Consider the following 22,002-nt stretch of genomic DNA (forward strand, 5'->3'; position numbering starts at 1 on the left):
TTTTATCTTCCACTTTTCTGTCTTTGAACAAGTAATTCTACATTATTAGAAAAATATTTTTTTTTGCCTCTATCTTTTGGATTCCTTGTTTCCTTTCAAGCAAAGCTCAAGGGTCAACTCAAACATCAATTTTTCTTTTCCTCTAGTTATGAACATTCTCTCCTTTTAGAAATTATTTTATATTAATTTGTTTCTGTTATCTTATATATACATTGTAACTCTCCCCCTCCTCCCACAGGACTATATAAATTTTTAGAGGACAGGGAGAGATTTTCATTTTTGTGTTTTCATCTCTAGTGTCTTTCTACATAGTAGAAAATGCTTGTTGAATTGAATTAATTGAACTAAAAATAATCATGGAATGCCAGCAGTTGAAGAAGACCTTAGAGGTCATTGAATGCAAATTGGAAATAGATGGTATGGCAGGAAGAGCCTTCCAACTAAACTTGAGTCACGTGAAAAACTCAGGTCTGGCAGAGAAGTGTATGGGACATCTGAGAAAGCATGTTCCTCAACAGGAAGTGAATCACTTAAGTTATAGCTGAAGCATTCAAGGCTTCAGAAGAATAAGGATAGAACCAAAGGAATCCATATTCTGTCCTAAAAAATAAATCAATCAGTCAATAAGCATTATTCAATACTTAGTATGTATTAAGTATTACTGTGTTAAGTAATGGAGATAAAGAGAAAGGCAAAAGTAGTCCCTTCCCTCAAAGGGCTTACATTCTAATGAAAGGACAATAAACAAACAAATAAATGAATTAATGGATGAATGAATAATAAATAGTAAATGAATGTGCACATACAAAATATATACAAAGTAGATGGAAGGTAATCTCAGATGAAAAGCAATGGCATCTGAGAAAGATGTCTTACAGATGGTGAGATTTGAGTTCAGATATCATGGAAACCAAGGAAGTTCAGATATAGAGGTAAGGGAGAATATTTCAGGCATAGGGACCACACCCCACAAAAGCACAGAGATAGTAGATGGAGTGTTGTGTTCAAGGTACAGTAAATAGGCCAGAGAAGTTGGATCACAGAATATGTGAAGGGGCATATGAATGAAAAATTAGGAAGTTTATGAAAAGCTATTAAATAACACACAGAGCACTTTATATTTAATCTTGGAGATAGTGGGAGGGGATTGATGCTTATTGAGTAGGGCAGTGGTCAGACTTATATTTTTAAAAACTTGGGGAAATAGAAGGTTATTGTAAAACTCATGTGAGAGCTGATGTAGTCCTGAACTAGAGTAGTGTCTGTGAGTGCAGGAAAGGGGATATATATATATATGAAAGACATGAATATAGCATTGATGATGTCTGTCAATGGATTTTGTGTATGAGGAAAGTTAGAGGGAGAAGTAGAGGAAGTCATAGAGGCAGTGAACCTGAGTTATCTGGAGAATGGTGGTGTTTGTGGCAGTGATAAGAAAGTATAAATGAGAAAAGGGTTTGGGGGGAAAGATAAAAAGTTTTGTTTTGGACTTGCCAAGTTGGAGATAGTTATGGAGACGTTCAGTTCAAGATGTTCAAGAGCTTAGAGATGTGTGGCTAGCTCAGGAGGGTGGCTACAGCTGGAAATATACATCTGGAAGTAATTTACATAGAGATGATAATTGAACCCATGAAAGTTGATGTGGTCAGTAAGTGAGATAGAATAAAACAAAAAGAGAAGAGGGCCCAAGAAACAGCTTTGAGGGAAACCCATAGTTTGTGGGCTTGACATAGATGAAGAATCAGCAAAGTGCCTGAGAAAAAGCAGTCAGATAGGAAAAAAAAGGAGAGTGCAAAGTCACAAAACATAATATTATTTAAGCCAATTTTTTAAATTTCCTTTCTATTTGGTTTTCCTGAGGATCTCTTTTGGAGGAGTCCTGGGGTTTATCAATATGAAAACTAACAAAAATTGAGGTGGAGAAAGGTGATGTTTCCTTCAGTTTGGAAATGGGACTCACCTATGTTGTTCATTTGTTACTCAAAATATCAATCACAATCATATTGTGGTAAACTTTGTAATCCGAACATTGGTCAGTTGGGTCAGTGGGTCAGCTTTCCCTTCCACTTTCTTTTCACTATTCTCTAGTTCAACATAACTAATAATAACCAAAGGGGAAAAACATCACACTATGATTTGGAAATATTTACTTTGTACAGTCCTATTTATTGTCTATTACCAAGCTGACTTGTAAGAAAGAGAAGCAGCACAAGTCATTTGTAATGCATATGGATGAGGAGAATCTGATCTACTTTTTGAATTTACATGAGGTGAGACTTTGGAACTTGGTGTCTTCTAGTAGAGAGTATGGACATGATCACTGGTGACTTTAAGTAGAAGTTGTTTCCTCTGGGTCCTGGCTGGGGATGGATACTCATTCCATGGGGGGAGAGGGCCATGCTAGTTTAAAGATGTCCCCCAGAGAAATCTGGTCTCTGGTTTCTAGTTTCTGATATGTCTTCAATTTTCTTTCTTGACCTCTACAAAAATGGAAAAAAATGAGTGCAATGAAAACTTTTTTTTTTTTAACAGACTAAGTGTGGGTTATTAGGCTAGCCAGGAAGACTTGGGTTCAAGTCCTTCCATTGACACTTCTTGATTATGTGACTCTAGGCAAGGTCACTTAACCTCTGAGTGCTTTGACTTGGTTGCCATTGAGTCATGTCTGACTCTTCATGACCCCACTTGGGGTTTTCTTAGAAAAGATACTGGAAAATTGACATTTCCTTCTCCAGCTCATTTAACAGATAAGGAAACTGAGGCAAATGAGGTTAAGTGGCTTGCCCAGAGTCACACTCTATGCAGTAAGTATCTGAGGCCACATTTAAACTCAGGAAGAGGAGTCTTCCTTACTCCAATTCTGACACTCTATCCACTGAACCACCTAGCTGCCCCTTAGTGCTCTAGGCAGCTTTATAAAATTAAATTTCAGATAAGATTCCAACCTGCATTGGTGGAGAGAGTTGCCTCACCCCTACCTTGGGGTTTACTGGCTAGATTTCTTTCTCAGAAACTATCCCTTAAACCCAATTCACTCTGGGATCTCATGATTGGACAACAATAGTTTCCTATCCAAGCACCACTTAATTGTTATTTTTGGATCTTCCTGACTCAGAGTGAATATAAATGTAACTGTTTCTCTTTTGTCCTACAACCCCAAGAGTCTTCCATTCCTGGTTTGATTTATTATTATTATTATTATTATTAAAAGGGCCATTCCTTGACACACCTTTTTTTTTGGAGGGCAATTGGGGTTAAGTGACTTGCCCAAGGTCACATGGCTATGTTTTGTGTTAAGAGTCTGAGGCCGGATCTGAACCCAGGTCCTTCTGACTCCAGGGCTGGTGCTCTATTCACTGTGCCACCTAGCCACTCCCCTTGACACACTTCTCAAAGAAACCTATTCACTGAATGGGTGTTGCCTCACTCGAAGTGAGAACCTGAAAAGACCTTAGCTTAAAAGGGCCAAGGTCTCCCACTGCATCCTAGGCTATATCTCCAGTTGTCCTGATTGATTTTCTGCTTTTGGACCAAGATGGCTCTGGAGGAGAAAGTGAGGCTGGTGACTTTGCACAGCCCTCCCTCACTCAAATCAAAGTTAATTGCAAGTTATGGCACCATTTCCCTGATACACGTACACACAAACACACACACATACCCCATGTATATATTGCAATTAATCTTTAGATAAAGAACTAATATTGCTTGGTAGACAATGTCTTGGAAAATATATAAAATAATTTCCATCAAAAAGGCAGAAACCCATACACAACAATATAAAGAAAGCCAGGGACTAGAGTTAATACAAAATATCTGCCTAGACCCGTTATTTTCTTTTTGAGCAGTTTTAAAAATCTCTCTTTGTTCCAGTTTTTACATTTGTAATATAAAGATGAGATAAATGTTAGTTTAACTGACTATGGTACTATAATGCAAAGCAAAAACCAATATACTTTTAATTGAATAAGGCAGAGCCTGTTAGCACTATAAAAATATAGTCTTGAATTAGATTAAAGAAATCTGGGATCCCATGGATGTGAATATCCTCCTTATCATTGCAGATCAAGACCCAGCAAGATAGTGTCAATTGGTCTTATTTGTATCCACAGCCTCCCAGTGATCCTCCACAAAATAACCCTTCACTATGCTGGAGGCATCCCACTAGTGGTTTTTTTGTTTTGTTTTGTTTTTCACATTACATGGGTACTGAGGCAGCACCTGGTATACTCACATGCTATCTATGATGCTGCTTATGACATGAGTTCACTTTCCCCCCATCATACATTTCCTTGATTATATCCCTTGTACCAATATGATCAATAAGAGGGCAGACTAGGCATTTTCTATAGGTCATACTCTCAAAAATCTCCCCAAAGAGGAATTATATACCAGAGGTAGAGAGATTCTATCTGAATCCATAAGAAAATAAATAAAAAAGCCTCTCCATATAATAGCCTTTTGAATTAACACTAAAGGTTGCTATCCTTAACAAGTGCACTCTGCATCCAGCCATTATCAGCTTCCATATTCTAACAGTATGTACAACCAGTCCCAAGACTTGTTCTTAGAATCTACTCAGGGATTTCTCTCCTATTGAAGAGAGTACATAATTATACCACGTGTGCTTCTCTCCCTTACTCCACTGAAGCAAACAGCAAATGTTAACTACTGACCAACAGGAAGAGGAAGGGGAGAACTAGGGGAGGATCTGGCTCCCTTCTATAGGTTATGAAAACTCAAGGATAGAGAATTTTCCTCCAAACCTTCCACTACCCTGCAAAGGCAGGAGAAGCTAACTAAGCCTAACCAGAGAAGGTAGGAATTAGAGACAGGGACAAAATTGGGGTAGGATCCCAGGATGTATGGATGCATTAAGTCTTATGGAAAAGGAACTGATTCTAGATACCACAGAAATTACTTAGAAATGAGACTAAGAAGACCAAAAAAGAATTCTAGAAAAAAAAAGAAATTAGAATAAGGAGGCTGAGGTAGCTTTGGAGTCTCGCCCAGGATGTATATCCACCACCAAAGGGGGAGAGGTCAGAAGATGAGTGACAACAGAATAGAAAACAAAATGGATAAAATCGCCAAAGATGTCAGGAGGTAAAAACTTCAAATTAAAACCTAGAGCAAAAGCAATAAATCAGGGAACATACTTAAATTTGAAGGTTAGATGAATACTAAAACATCAAAAAGATGACAGATTTTTCTAAATAAATATCACCTTGACAAAGGAAAGGACAGAATTCTCAGAGAGCATGGAACAATAAGGTGTTTCATAATGGTTTGAAAGAGAAATTAAAAACATCAAAGAATGCATTAAAAAGAAATCTGTTATTTGTTTTTAGCATTAAAAAAAAGAGTCCCAAATTCTATTCCTCACTCCAGTCCCTGCCCCACACCTTAAGAAGGCAGGTAATATGATATCAAGTATACATGTCAAAAAATGCAGAAAATATTTTCATTTAGCTATATTGAAAAAGAAAACCAAGAAAAATAAAGTGAAAAAATTTTACTTCATTCTATACCCAGAGTTGAACAGTTGTCATTCTAGAGATGGATAGCATTTTTTTTTCATCATGGGTCTTTTGGAACTGTCTTGATCAGAATAACTGTCTTTCACAGCTGATCATCTATCTTTACAATACTGCTATTGCTGTGTACAATGTTCTCCTGGTTCTTCTCACTTCACCTTGCATCAGTTTATATGTCTTCCCAGATTTTTCATTTAAACCATCCTGGTTGTTATTTGTTATAGTACAATAATATTCTAGCACAATCACATACCACAATTTCTTCAGCCATTCCTGAATTGATGAGCATCCCCTCAATTTCATTTTTTTGTTACCATGATAAAATCTGCTATTAATATTTTATAGCATATGTCCTCTTACTTTTTCAGTAATTTTTTTTTGATACAGTCCTAGTAGTGTTTTTGCTGGCTCAAAGGGTATAGACAGTTTTATAGTGCTTTGGGCATAATTAAAGGAACATTTGAAGAGAACAAATGTCAGAACTTTCAGCCAGCATGGCAAAAATAATTAGCAGAAAAATCTTGAAAAGTGAAAGAAATGGATGTGGAAGACAAATATGCTGAAGCAAAAGAGAACATGGAATAAGAGAAGCAAAAGGCAAAAATTCTTAATTAAAAATGATCTCTACTAAAGCAAAATTTGTCTATGTACCTAAATCAATTAAGGATCATCTTCCAGAAGAATATAACAAATAAAAAAAATCTGAATCCATAGTAAAAGAAATAATATAAGAAAACTTTCCAGAACTTTTGAACACAGAAAACAAAGCAATGACCAAAAAAATCTAAATATAACCTCCAGAAAAGGAAAGAAAATAAAAACCTGTTTCCAATTCCAAGACAGAGTAGTTGCATTGAACAATTCCAATGACAAACAACAAATTCTGCAAATTTCCAGGAAAAAGAAATTAACATACAAAATAAAGGGAATTTGAATAGCACATGATTATTTAACACCCATTAGAAGCCACTGAAGGGAATGAGATATTTTTTTTCCTAAAAGTTAAGGAGTTCAAGATGCAATCAAAAATGGCATACCATGAAAACCTGAACCTAATCCTCAAAGAAGAAAAATGGAAGCTCAATAGAAAAGAAGCATTTGAGGCATTCTTGCATTCTCCAAAACCCAGATGTGAACAGAATATTAAACTTGCAAACCACCCAAAGAAGAGAAACACAAGACAGATAAATAAATACAACTACAAAGAAAAGAATGAATAATGAAATAAATTACCATGTCTTTTGAGATTCTTTAAAAAAAAAGAAACAGAAAGAGAAGATTGAAAAATGGGGTTTAAATAAAAGATTTCCAAAACACAATATTTTATGGCATGTACTTTAGCATGTTTAGGAAAAGTTTACTGTTCAAGACAAAAAATACATTATGAAAAGGTATCATACCAATATTCTTCTTCTTGGCATGATTGCTGTTGTTTGGGTGGTTAATGTCATAGTTTTGGTAGACTTCCATGTTGAACTCTGGAGTTTATTTAAACCTGAAATGCTAATCAAAACTGCAGGCAACTTGATAATTCCCATGAATTTTGATGAATAAATTTCTTCATGAAAGCCCTGCAAAATGAACTTACTGAGTTTTGAATAGCTCTCTTACTGGTAGACAGAAGCAGATGTCACAAACCAAACATGCTAGATTTAATACAATTTTGCATTGGCTTTAATGGACAGATGTTTTGACTATGACATGGCAAGACAAGGATTTGGAATGGTGGATTGGAAAGATTTTGTTCATAAAAGTAATTGCTCTTACATTACAAAGTTCAGGATTTACATGTGGAAAATGTCAGCCTATAGCAGGATCTCAGGATGGATCATGTTACCACAGCCATTGAGCTGGCTAGAAATCACCAACACACTTCTGAAGTCCATACATGCATGCAAGACCTAGGGCCTTTTTTATAGGCATCACACATGGAATGGCTTTAGGGTAGAGCCTCAAGACTGGGGGCACTGTATCTTAATAAGTCAACTCTTGATTATATGTGCATGCTTCAACCACTTTCTCAGTTATCTATGAATGTATTGTTGTTTGTTTTCAGATCTCAGGCTTAATTTTTCCTGATCCTCACCATTCTTGAGGAGCTACCTCAACCTCTTGGTGTGTGCTCAGATAATTACAATCAATATAGATTTCAGTCTTTGAATGATGTCTTTAGAAAGGTGAATTCATTAACAAAAATACAAGTCCTTTGTGGACAAGGAATGTTTTTTTTTGTCTATCTCTAGCACCTAATGTTACACTTGACACATAGTAATTACTTTAATAAATGCTTGTTGAATTATTGAATTGAAACAACTCATTTATCCAGGCATTTAGGCAACTTTAGCTCTTATCTCTGTATCAAAGAGGAAAGGAAAAGGGCTTCTTAGCACCTGGAGTAACAGTCATCTGGAAGCCCCAGAAACTAAAACCAAAGATTGACTCCTTTAGACTATGTTCTATTGATTCATTTAACAAAAAATCCTTGCTAGACATGTTGATATACATATGCATATGGTTCTCAGGGATGGACCTAATGATAATAGGATGTGAAGCAGCTTACAGACTAATATGGAGGAAAGAGACAAAATAATTAAAAAGTAGGGGGAAAGGCATCAAAATGGATATTTATAAGGATGGCCTCAGGTCATCCAAAAGTTAATTATATAATTATTGATAAATATTATTATTTCTGTCTCATTTAATTGTTATTAGTAATAACCAGCATTTATATCATCTGCAAGTGATTTGTAAGGAAGATAGAAGAGGGAAGGGAGAGGAGTTGTCTAGATCCATGTTGAGAGAGTTGCTATTATTTCATCCATATGCATGCATATATAAATATATGTGTATATGTAAAATAGGAGGTGATGGAATCCCAGCTGAGCTATTTAAAATCCTAAGAGATACTGTTGCACTCAATATGCCAGCAAACTTGGAAAATTCAAAAGTGGCCACTGTATTGGAAAAGATAAGTTTGCATTGCAATCCTAAAGAATGTTGAAATTACTGAACAATTGTACTCATTTCATATGCCATCAATGTTATGCTTAAGATTCTGAAACCTAGGCTTTAGTAATATGTGAACCAAGAATTACCAGAAGAGCAGACTGGTTTCCAAAGGGGCAGAAGAACTAGAGACCAAATTGCCAATATTTGCTTATGTAGAAAGCAAAGAGTTCTAGAAAAAAAAATCTACTTTTGTTTCATTGACTATATTAAAGCCTCTGACTGTGCAGATCACAATAAAATATGTCAAGTCATCAAAGAGATGAGAGTACCAGACAATCTTACTTGTCTTCTGAATAACTTGTATGAGGGCCAAGAAGCAACAGTTAGAACTAAACATGGAACAACGGATTTAATATTAACAGGAGCACAAGGAGGCTATGTATTGTCACCTTACTTAAATTATATGCAGAGTACCTCATGCAAAATGCCAGGCTGGATGAATCAAAAGCTGGAATTAAGATTGCCCAGAGACATATTAACACTCTCAGATATGACAGATGCCACAGTGATGGTAGAAAGTGAAAAAAAAATTAGGAAGCCTCTTAATGAGAGTGAAAGAGTAAAGCATAAAAACTGGCTTGGGGGCAGCTAGGTGGCAAAGTAAATAGAGCACCAGCCCTGGATTCAGGAGGACCTGAGTTGAAATCCAGCCTCAGACACTTGACACTTAACTAGCTTTGTGAACTTAGGCAAGTCACTTAACCCCAATTGCCCTGCTTTCCCCTCTCAAAAAAAAAAAAAAGGCTGGCTGGAAGTTTCACACACACACACACACACACACACACACACACACACCTTAAGATCTTGGCAACTAGGAAAATTACTTCCTAACAAATACAGAGGGAGAAGAAATGGAAGCAGTGTTAGATTTTTTATTGTTGGCCTCAAAGATGTTGTCCATAGCCACAAAATTAAAAAAAAAAAAACAACAACATGCTTGCTCTAAGTAAGGAAAGCTAGGGCAAATCTGGACAGCATACTAAAAAGCAGAGGCATCACCTTGCTGACAAAGGTCTGAATAGTCAAAGCTGTGGTTTTTCCAGTAGCAATGTATGACTGTGAGATTTGGGCTACAAAGAAAGTTGAGCACAGCAGAATAGATGCTTTCAAACTGTGGTGCTGGAGAAGATTTTTGAGAGTCCCTTGGACAGCAAGGAGATCAAATCAGTCAGTACTTTGAGAAATTGTTTCAGACTATTCACTGTAAAGTCAAATATTGAAGCTGAAGCTTAAATTCTTTGGCCACATAATGGGAAGACAGGACTCATTGGAAATGATTATGATGTTGGGAAAGAGTAAAGGCAAAAGAAAAAGGGGACAGCAGAGGATGAGCTGGATAGGTAGTGTGATGGAAGCAATGACAATGAACTTGGACAGACTTCAAGGGATAGTGGAGGATGGAAGTAAGTGCCTGGCATGTTATGATTCAGGGGGTCAGGAAGAATCAGACTTGACTAAACACCTGAACAACAACAAAATATATAATATAGTTACACATACAGATATCCTGCTTTGTTCATTCTCAGTAAACTTTCTTTTTGGAGGACAATTGGGGTTAAGTGACTTGCCCAAGGTCACAACAGCTAGTTTTTTGTGTGTGTTAAGTGTGTGAGGCTGCATTTGAACTCAGGTCCTCCTGACTCCAGGGCCAGTGTTCTATTCACTGCGCCACCTAGCCGCCCCTCAGTAAACTTTCTAAACCTGCCCATAATGAGGTTTTGACTTAAGAACAAATGATTATCAAAACTGAGGTCACCAGGAGGACCGGAGTTATAGTGCAGGATTGTGAAAAGGCTGGAATTCATCTAATGTATTCCTACTCCCTGATAACCTCTGCTGAGGAAGTGGAAGGCAAGACCTGTTATTCTCTTGACTTCCTTGTCACCTTGCTACTTCTCTGTTTCATTGAAGACAACGGGCATAACAGGCCTTGACTAGAAATACTGTGAAACCTGAAGTTAGGCCAGAACATGTGACCAAATAAACTGAGATTTAGCAAAATCCAAATTTGCTCATTCCCCTCTGAGAGAGCCATTGAGGTTTGTGTTGTAGATTATAGTGTGAGACAGCATCCAGGCTTTCTGTTCCTGTGTGCCTCAAGCTGGGGTAGGAGTCTGTTATGGCCCTTCTTAATTTGTTGGTAAATACATTTAGCTCCTCACTTGACACTAATAAATTTGGAAAGAATGAAGTTCAGCCACAGTTTTACTTGACTTTGCACTCTTGATAAACAGTAGTTGTCTAACTGGAGGTCTAGTGACTACATATAAAGACCCTGTTTATATAGGCTAGGTGTCCATTTCATTTCTGCTCAGTCTACAAAATAAATAGAAAAAGTGTGTTAGAAATAGAGTTTTGCAAGTTTGAAAAAAGCATTTGAACCACTGTGCAGTGGGAAGCAACCTCTGTTTATGTGTTTCTGCCCTTTCTGTCACTTACAGCTGTGTTATAGCTTATAACTAATCCTTTTCCTTTTACTTTCTTTCTTTCTTTTTTTAAAGATATTTTAAAGCCAGTACTTCAAAATGCTTCCAAGGTTTCAGAGTTTTCATTTCTTGACAATATATACAATAGGGATTTTTTTTTTCTAATCTGGGTCTTGTTTAAAGTCTGCTGTTTAAGAACAAATATTGTGAATAAAACAATTAAGATGTGTTGATCCAGTTTTAAAGACTTAAGAAAAAAAATTTGAGTCTCATACAATTAAGTTCATATTTGACGACATTTCATGCTTCATCAAGTTCCCCTGATGCCCCCAGCCCAGCCTCTTACTCCCTTCGCCTTTTTGGTGCTAACTCTTTTTGGTCACTTTGGATGGGTATCTGTCACAGTACTGTCCCTGTCTTGTTTTAAGACACCATGGAATCCTGGTGAGTTAGAGGTGGCACTTTGAATGTTCAGCAAAGCTAACTTCATCTTCCTGTTACAAGGGGGAGGTTTGAGTTCTTTTTGAAACACGGTAGCATCACAGACATATGGAGACCTGTTCCATTCCTCTCAAACAAGCCATACAGAGTGTTTCTTAAAAACAAAAATCCTCCGCAAAACCACCAAACAAAAAACCATGAAAGAAAACAATCCAAACAATTTTTAAACACATTTAAAGAATTGGAAGGTAAGTTCACTGACTAGCTTTGTTTTAGGAATGCATGATAACAATTTGCCAGGAAATACATTCTATCCCAGGATGGAAGATTAGACTTATTGGTGTCTGAAGGCCTGAGCCCAGGCAGCCCAGCAGGGGGTAGCCAAGCACTGGTAACTGGGGAGGCGTTCTGCTCCATGGGATCCTTCGTTATAGGGACAGAAACACAGCTTGCTGAATCTATAAACAAGTTTACCTTTCTGATAATTCAGATTATTTACCCCCTTGTTACTCCATTCCAATCTGGTTATCAAAAGGAACAGGGCACCTGAATCTTCCACATGTGACATGAGTAATTCTTAATGCCATCTTATGTAAGGGAGTGAGGGAGAATTTAATTTGTTCCATCCCAAGCTTTGGGGTGATGATTTTTGCTTTTCATTTTCAAATTTTTACTTCTCTCTAGGAAGGGCCAGGATTTACCTTTTGGTGGCAGTAATGAAGACAAATAGCACAGGTCAATGAAATCCAACCTAGTCACTGGGTTTTGGAAAACCATGAGGAAACATCCCATGAGCCTTCCCTTGGGATGACATGAGGCTAGGCAAGTGAGACCCTAAGACACAAGGTTAATGGCAAATGTCTTTGTGGAGAAGACAACTAACTATAACCATGGGGATCCTTGGTCAAGGGGCAGGGGCATATGACAAGCTGCATTATTTTGGGGGGTAAGAGGACATGGTATATGAAAGGAATGACAAAGTCACTAGGAAAATCATCGTCTGAAGAAGCTAGTACCCATTTATGTGTGTGAGTTCATACTCTCACTGACCATTGGGAAACATTCATCACATCTGCAGGACTCCCTTTTGCCTTGGTGCTTTTCCACCCAGGCCATGTAAGGGGGAAGCTGCTTTTCTTTGTTCTGTTTTCTTCCAGTGCAGTGAACCCTTACATTATGAGTTTCTGGTGGAGTTCTAACCTCTAATATACAACCATTACATCTTATCTCAGATCCTAAATTACTCTAAAATCCAATTATAAAATCCCCTTTCCTTCAGTCGCACACAACTTGCCACATTACTGAAATGCTGGGTAGCTCTTTTGTTTTTCTAAATTAATAATAACTACCATTTTCCGTCTGCTCTTTTCATGGAACTCTTTTATATCACCACACAGCCTTCTATAATGCATATGATGATTCTTTTTGCATTTCTGTTGTTCTGGAAAAGAGCTCATGATGATTTAAAAAAAATATTCATTAAAGATCTGTCAGTTGACTTTCTGGGTCCAAACATTTGAACCTCCCTGATCCTTAATGGGGGATTTTTTTTAAACTTATCAGTTACATTTTCACTGCTTCAGTGCTTTGCCTCAGTGAAATGGCAATCCATCACTTTTAAGGTTTCAAAAGGTTAGCATGGATTTTGTATTGTTATTTTAACATTTTCATTGATTGTAAACCCCTGGCCCTCCTAAAGTTTCCAAAGCATAAGTGACATTTTCAATACAGTGTCCAAATTCAGGTTCTTGTATCCACATGAGAGAAGATGACATGCTTAAGGACAGAGACATCATTCCATCTCTAAGAAAATATGGAAAGTGGGAGGAGTTAAAAACTTTAGAAAAAAAAAAGTAAAAGAGCCAGTGACATTCCTAGGAATAATTCAGTATAGCAAGGACATCTCTCCTTAACTCTTTATCCAACTCTAATTCAATTCACTAAATATTTATCTAGTGCCTGCTTTGTGCCAGGCACTGTGCTAAGAACTAGGAATTCAAAAAGAGACAAAAAATAGTTCCTGCCCTCAAGGACCTTATAATCTAATGGGGGAGTGTAATAGTAATGCAATTTGGTCCCTTTGTATTGGCAAAGCTAACAGATACTTAGCACTTAGTAATTAATCAAGCCTCTGTTAAAGAAACAGAAGGTATAAACCCCTGTTGCTGATATAACAGGAAGGGGTTGAAACAGGAAATGGCTGAAACAGGAAGGAGCTAATGCCATGGTGTGTGCATATAAGAAGAAGTCCCTGCTGGGTCAGACAGATCTTCCTGAAGCCAGGTTCTGGAGGCTGAGGAAGACAGACCCAGGCTGGAGAGAATGATTTTTATTTTGAGAACCTGGATGAAGTGATTTTGATTCTGGGAACCAGCTGAAACTTCTGATGAGTTTGAGGGCCAGCCAGAGCTGCTGAGAAGCTGCTGAGGAGCTGCTGAGGATTTCTGAGGACCAGATGGAGCTGCTGAAGACTTAGGAAGCATAACTGTGATGCTGGTACTTTGCATGAACCTGTTTGTGGCTTTGTTGAGCCTTGACTTCCCAGGAACAGAGACTGTGAAGGATTTAAGGTGAACTGGACTCTGTGAACTTCAGCTTGGAACAGGGGCTGCACAGACAGCTGGACAAGGAACTGGGAGCTGTCTGCCTTTGAACCCAGGTGACAGTTTGATGAATCCAGGTATGATCTGGGACCATGCAAGGGGATCCAGATAATCTGAGAGACCACTCTGAGTCAAGATGAAAAGACCTTTCCATGAATACTGAAGTAGTGACTGACTCTGATGTGAGGTCTTGCTTTGGGACTCACTTTGTGAAGAGTTGTATGATTTGACTAGATGAGACTATGGGCAACTGTTGAGCCCCCTCCCCACACCTCTCCCCCAGCTTTGAAAACCCAGATGTTGGTGCTTCCCTCTCTGGTAACTAGATATGGATGTAATGGTCAGACAGATGGAAACCCTGTCTTCTGAGTTGTGTAATTTATTTGTGATTGTACTTTGTAATTTAATTAAGGACTCTGTGATTGACTAAATGAATGTACTACTCAGGGGTGGAGTACTTTGACTTTTGTATTTTGTGTCCCTTAAGGAGGCCTCCTTAAGGATGATTGAATGATTGAGTTGATTGAACGATTGAGTTACTAAGTGACTGATTGACTAAATGATTGTACTTTATTCAAAACCAAGTGACCACTGTGGTGAAAACTATGTGGCCATTTTCTGTTATAAGTTGTGGTGAATGCTGTATTTTGATTTTCTGTGAATATTTTGCCCTGATTTGTTATTGAATAGAGTGTTCACTATAATATATAATCAGAATCTTGAAAGCTGTTCACAGTAGCATTCTTCTGGAAAGCTACTTGTGTGTGGCTTTACAGGGAGACAGCATTCAAACTACATATACATATACATGTGTCAAGCTATATACAAGATAAATAGGAATGAGTTAAAAAGAAAAAAATCCTGAAATTAAGAGGATTTAGGTAAGGCTACTTGTAGAAGGTAGGAGTTTTTGTGGGATTTAAAGAAAAGCAGGAAGGTCAGAAATTGGAAGGAGGAGGGGAAGCATTCCAAGCATGTGGGGGTGGTAGAAAAATATTCCTGGTGTCAAGACATTGAAGATGATAAAAGTTTAATATAAAGGTTTATATGCTTCTTATAAAAATATGGTAAATTCAATTTAGAAAACACAAACAGGCCTGATTTGAAACAACACTTAAAAATTGAGAGGAGCTATAATTGAACCATAGTTACTTTTCTATCTTGTGGATTCTTGTAACTTTGAACCTCAGTTGGAAGAGTATATTCTACATTTTTACTACATATTACTAATAATATATTAATAGATTATGATATAATATTTATATGCCTTCTGGTCCATACCCCAAATATTCCTTCTGTTCAGATATGAAAACATCACTCATCAGCCAAAGTTCTGTGTTTTTGATTTCCTATCCCCCAAAGATTTCAATAGAACTCAAGACAAGTTCAATAGAACGCTTCAATTTGAAGTCTGTATTCATGAAGTCTTTCACTTGTGCTTCTAGGAATAGTTTACGAGATATCAGAAGAGGTTTAGCCTTGTGGAACAGTGAAAAGAGTCCTTGATTTGGAATTTGGATTCAAATTTTGATTTTGATACTTGCTACCCATGTGGCCACAGGTAATTCAATTCACTTCTCTGTATTTGATTTTTTCATCTGCAGAATAAATGATTAGACTACCAGGAGTGGGGAAACCAGGAGCTGGAGGTCACATATGACCCTCTTGGTACTTTCAAAGGACCATACTTGGGGACTCACAGGGCTACATGTGGCCTCGAAGCTACAGGTTCCCCAGCCATGGACTAGGCAATATCTAATGTCCTTTCCATTTCTTAATCTATGATCCTTTGATTCAGGAACTGTTAAATTTCAAGCAAATGTTGAAATAATATTTGTTTATGTGGACATTCCTATATCAATTATGGCCTGAACTTAAATCTTTATCTCCTAAAGTATTAAATATGTGAACTTCTAGTCCTGTTTCCATGTGTATCTACACATACACACCACACACACATATACATTTTCTCTGGCCAAAGATGAAGAGTCCTGATTCAAGGGATAAAATTCAACTGATGAAGCTACTAGTTCTATATGAAGTCCATGTGACACTGTCCAGAAAACCAGATTAATAATGAAACAGTGTAATCTGTAAAATATATATGTATATATGTATATATATATGTAATATGTAAAAACCCTGAAGGTATGTGATGACCATCATGTACAACAATCAGGGATTTGTTGGAGCCATCTAGAACCAAGTCCTGAGAGCCAGTTGTTAAATTTCCAAAGGGAGCATTAACACCTCAATAATCAGTAAATGTTACAAATCAGGGTTTTATTTATTTGTTGATTATCTAGACTTAAGAAAGTGATGGAGAAAACATTAATAATGTAATTAAATCTAAAAGTGTCTTAAGTACATTTTCCCCCCAAGAGCTTGTTAAACATTTACCAACACATGATTGGAAACAAATTAATGAGGAGATCTCAGAAAAGAAGGGAAACAATGAAACATTCATATTGAAAGGGCATTCTTCCTTTTTTATGCCAACAATGCATAAATAAATAGCTTTCCATGCTATTTTGGGTTGTTTTACATAGTAAAACCATGCACTTTAAACTGAGTCCTGTCCATATGGAAAGCAGCCAAGGGTGGGTCTATTCTGGTCAATTTGCACCTCAACATTCCACTGCGGTAGCTACATTTAAACATAGTCATTTACTCGCCTTTTAGCAGAGAAGCAAATGTGCATCTCAGAATATATCCTTTTCACACAAAAATCTTTACTTTTCCTTGTAGTGGGTGAAATCTAAAAGGTCAACTATTGGATTTATTAGGAACATGCTAGAGAAAGTTTCCATTTTTTTTCTTTAAGATTTCTCTCTTCTAAGAATTGATATACTCTACTATAGTTAAGTGCTTATATCCTCAGACTCTTTGCCAGTGTGTTCCACCCGCTCTCCAGTCTTGTCTTTATTTCTAGTGTTTAATGAGATCATTGCTAAGAAGTAGGGGGAAAAAAGACCTTCCTTCACTGTGGAGATTTAACACAAACATCTTAGTGGGTAGATTATGGGTAATAGTAATAGTAATTCCGCCCCCCCCCTCCTTCCCCCTTGCCCCATGCATCTCTTTTCTAATCAAGAGTGCCATTCAAATCAAGTGTGGGTGCTGAATTTTGAATTAAAGGAAAAAAAAACAATTAATAGGTATATATACATTTTCCCCATTAGCCTAGAGCAATACCAAAAGTAAAAGAAACTGAAATTTATAGGGTGCTGACACCCCTTTAGTAACATAAAAGCAGTTGAGCTTAGCACTTAATTAGCAATAACAATTATTTAAAATAAGAAAGTAACTGGTAGCTTCTATTCCCTTGTGACTGTACTGCAGGGGAGCTACCACACCCCACCTGCAGTCCTATAACCCCCTTAGCAGCAATCTTACAATCTCCTTTTCCTGCACCACAGATTCTTTGTGTCTCAGGGTCCTTCCCCATTCTCTGAATGGAATTTATATAAGCAAGTTGATTTAAGGCTTTGGTTCATGATGTAGGTTTGAGAAAGCTTTCCCTGAGTGACAGGCTTACACCCCAGTATTAGACTGGCTTTATGATACCTTTCTCTACTTTTAAGTAAATTTGATTTTTGGGTGAGACGCAGGTGACAGGTACATTGCATTGTCTCCAAGATCCTGTCCAAATCCAAAATTCTCCAGTCTGTCTCTAGCAACAAGAAGACAGATGTTGCCCATATGACCTATAATATAGATATTGTTTTAAACAATGTGCCAGAGAAACTCAGTCTTCTAGGTGGGTCTTTGAACTCCTGTAGTTTGGGAGATGAAACCACTGGGGGCCTTGTAACTTCAAATTGCTCCAAAGTGACCTAGAGGCCTGGAAATGCACCTTCCCAAAATGCTGAACACCTAGCAAGTAACAAAGGACTGGAAGTTGTGGTTGGAGGGTGAAGAACCCTGATTGAATATGTCTCAATCATTAATGTAAAGAGAGAGACCTCTCTCGATAGCAGACCTGCACCACTTGGCAGTAGGTAGGAGCCAATGTTAAAATAGGTTCAACTTCTTTGGGTCTCAGATAAATTAGAGACAGATTGATGATGATTGGTTGCTGCAGGTCATATGACAAACAAGAGAGTGTGCAGTGGCAACCCTACATTTTTCACGACCACCCAACATCCTTTAGGGGCTCACCAGAGCCCACAGACTGTATATTGTACAGGCCTGCTCTATAGCAAGGATTGCTTAGCTCTTCTCTCTCTAACCCACATTTTAAGAAGAGTAACCACAATACTCCTCCCTGAAATATACCACTAGGGGATTATTATGACCTGTCCAATGAAAGCCTATAATTTAAAGGCACAATTCTTCACCTTTTAGAATGGAAATGGAAGTCTAGAACAATAAATCACATATATGATGCAGAAAAATGGATCAAATGTCATCTCCTATTAGATTCCTTGATTTTCAAAGAAAAAATAATGGTAAATCCAATTTATTTTCCATATTAAGTTTGCAACTGCTTTATTACCAAACAAGAGTTGTAAAGTCCCAGATCACTTTTAATGTGGCTAAACATTATTTCTTGGTTCTAAGTTTAGACAAAACAGATACACAAAAAGTTTTAAAAGTCTGTTAAGGAGTCTTTGGTGTATTGGGATATAAAAAAGTTCTTAGAAAACCATACATCCATCAGTTGAGTATAAATGAATTAGGGACATACAAATTAAGTTATCTTCAATGTGTGGAGGTTTAACTATGTGGAAGAATGCTAAGCTTAAGAGATGATTCTTGTTCACCTAATCTACAACTTTTGGGGGAAAAGACCCAAAGTTGAGACATTCTATGAACTTAGAGCATAAACCTTTTGAATCAAAGCTGATATATGTAGAATATAATTTTTTTTCCTGTATTTTATTAGGTAAGTTTATGCTTTCTTACTTCATTTTCAAAGTATGTTCATAATTTGAAAATACCTTCGTGAAATGCAAAGCTATAATGATTAAGTGAAATTGTTGTCTGTGAATCAGTTTTGTAGTTATGTCCATAGTACTATTTTTTTAAGGGGAAAAAAAAACCTATATGGCAAATTACTATTTTCAGAATGAAAGAAATGTCATAGGCCATTGAATTAAGGATAAAAGAAAAATCTCTGCAATGGTACATATTTAGAAAATACTGAGAATGTGTCTTTTTCCCCCTGAATTAAAGTTCAAGGTAACATTTAAATGAATAATTATTTACCATTTTGTTAAATGCTGACATCCATGGCAGCCATCATATATTAATACAAATGCTTTTCTGTTTAGAATGGCTCATTAGTTTCTTTGTGGGGCTGCACTGGTTTTAAGATTCAGATTCAAAATCTCCTCTGATTTTGCTGTTCCATTTCTGGCAGCAGGCCAGGGGCAGATATGCATAATATTTCACTGTTAGACCTTGCAAACATTATATCCTGCTGTGCTAAAGAAAACATTGTGTTTCTTACCACATGAAAATAATCCATCACTTTTCAATCAGCACACACACAAAAAAAGGCCTACCTGTTTTTTCCATCAGACTCAAGAAAAATTAATGGCCCTGATGTGAAAGGTGGACTCTCCGTACATGATCCAGTAAAGTACAAACTAATCAAAATATATCTAGCATCTGATTTGGGAAGCAAGATGGAACAAAAGAGGTGTGATGAAAAAATAGTCTCTGCTCAGGCCCATACAACCTTGTTCTATCAGTGTTAACCTTATTTATTTTAAATGTGGAAGGGCATAAATAAAATATCAGAGAGAAGATCAGTTGTATTCACTCAATTCAAATAGATGCTGCATGTTTACATAGTACATAGACTAGATATGTAAAGACATCGACCATGGAATGGAGTTGGATTTTGTAATGAAAATACTTTGAAAAAGTGACCCAGAGTAGGCTATAAATCCCCACTGTTGGCTACTAGGCCAACATGCTATGCTACAGTAAAAGTTTACCCTCTGGGTTTGAAATACCTGTCTCTTTTGTCAACTCTTTTATCCCTATTAAAAATGCCCCCCCCCAATTTTTTTTGCCCTTAACATACTGAGGCCCAAGCTAGCCTTGGGTGAGGCATGAGCAGTTTTATTTATAGGGTCACATGACCTTGTGTTGACTCAACACAGAACCCTAGCCATAAAGAGGCAGAAGCCATCTTGAATGGAAATGAAAAGCTTCCTCCAGTTTTAGGTCCTGCTGAATACATCTGTTTGAATCATTTGGTTCCACATGGTGCACTGTGTCTCAAGAGGGTTTATAAACTCTTTTACTTCCTTTTTACTTCCTTACTAATTTGGCTTCAGGTTTCTTCCCCTCCCATTCCCCCCAATCTATATGTTCTCCAAAACACCCAATGTATCTAAAATATGTAGTCAAGAAATATATATTCCATATAGTATAATTAAAAGCCTAAGGAGACACTTATATTTTCATACATTTTCTATTGTTTTTTATTTTATTATAATAATAGTCTCTTGATTGTCTTCTCTGACCTCAGTCTCTCCATAGTTCAAAACATTCTGTACAATACTGCCATATTAATTTTCTTGAAACAATGTTTGCATTATATTCTCATTGCCTTTAGACCAAAGACCAATGTCTTCAGTTTGCCAGGGCCTTCTTTATTCTAGCACCTAATCTACTTTTCTAGTTTTACCTCCTACTCAAATTCTGAATCCCAAACAAATAGTATCTTTAACTACCTTTGACTTTTTTGGTTCTTTCAACCATTTCTCATGTTGTTCTCTTGTTTCCATGTATTGAAATCTAATCCTAAGAGCCAATTTAAAACCCACCTCTGCTGTGAAACCATCTTGATTACTTAGCCAAGAGTGATTTCTTCTCTTAGTACTCCAATATGACACTTACAATACCAGTCCCATACTTACATACTTACCTTGTATTGCCTTTATTATGTTTTTTTAAAAATTTCTTATTTTCCATACTAGAAAAAAAACATGATGGGAAAGAACCATGTCAGATTCATCTTCATAGCCCTTATAGTATCTGATCCCTGTGGAATATTTCAGAATAGATTCCATGACCCATCTTACTCTTAAGAAATGCCTTGATTTATTCCTCCACTGACTAAGTCTTCCTGTTAGCTGTAGAGAAGCAGTTTTGGAAGTCTAAAAAAAGACCATTAGATCACCTTCCCCACAAAAGATGTTGGACAGATATTCAAATACAGTTACTCAATCCAGGCAATTTATTTATGGTGATATTATTGTTGTTGTCATTCTTATTATTATCATAATTTCCTTCTCATTTTTATTTTACATGAAGCTAAGAAATAATTCTGGAACATCACTATCCTGAAAATATTCTTACATGTTTGGTGTGCAGTGAACTATAAGTGAAGTGGGTAAAATGATGAAGTCTGGTAATTGAATAAAAGTTTTGCAATGCAGGGACATCTCTTGGAGCCTTAGGGGAAGCATTTTTGGGGGCCAATTCTGGTAGCAGATATGATGATGAAAGTGATATACTTCTTCTTGCTCCCACATGATTCAGTTTCTTCTGGTGTACTCTTTGTTTTCAAAGCTTTTAATTTCAAATAGTTTGGAACTTATGTGTGTTAATATGGTAACAATGATGAAGAACATTCTTAATTTTTGTGGGTAATTGTTATGCCTGGGCTATTATGGACGATAGTTTTATGTATAATGATATTTCATTGCCCAGGCAGTTTATTTGCTGAATTATCATGGTCATTTTGAGGTTCATAATTTTAACATAGTGATGTGTCAACTGTTAGTTTAGGAATAACAGTAAGCCTCTGGTATATGGCTTGTCCACTTCATCACATCTTTCTATATATTGTCTAGGAGCTATATTTTTGCAATACTGAGTGATATCTTGCACAGTTTCTGTCATTTCCTTATAAAATATGCATCCATCAACAAGTGGGTCCCTTGAGGATGAACTTGCAGTTTCTGGTTAATCCTGACACCATCCTTTAATGCTATCTCAGTAACTCCCTTGCTTTTGGAAAGTGAC

Source organism: Petaurus breviceps, unplaced genomic scaffold (genome assembly GCF_028583685.1).
Source record: "Petaurus breviceps papuanus isolate PSGF00001 unplaced genomic scaffold, PetGlider_PUasm1.0 90775, whole genome shotgun sequence".
Taxonomy (NCBI): Eukaryota; Metazoa; Chordata; class Mammalia; order Diprotodontia; family Petauridae; genus Petaurus; species Petaurus breviceps.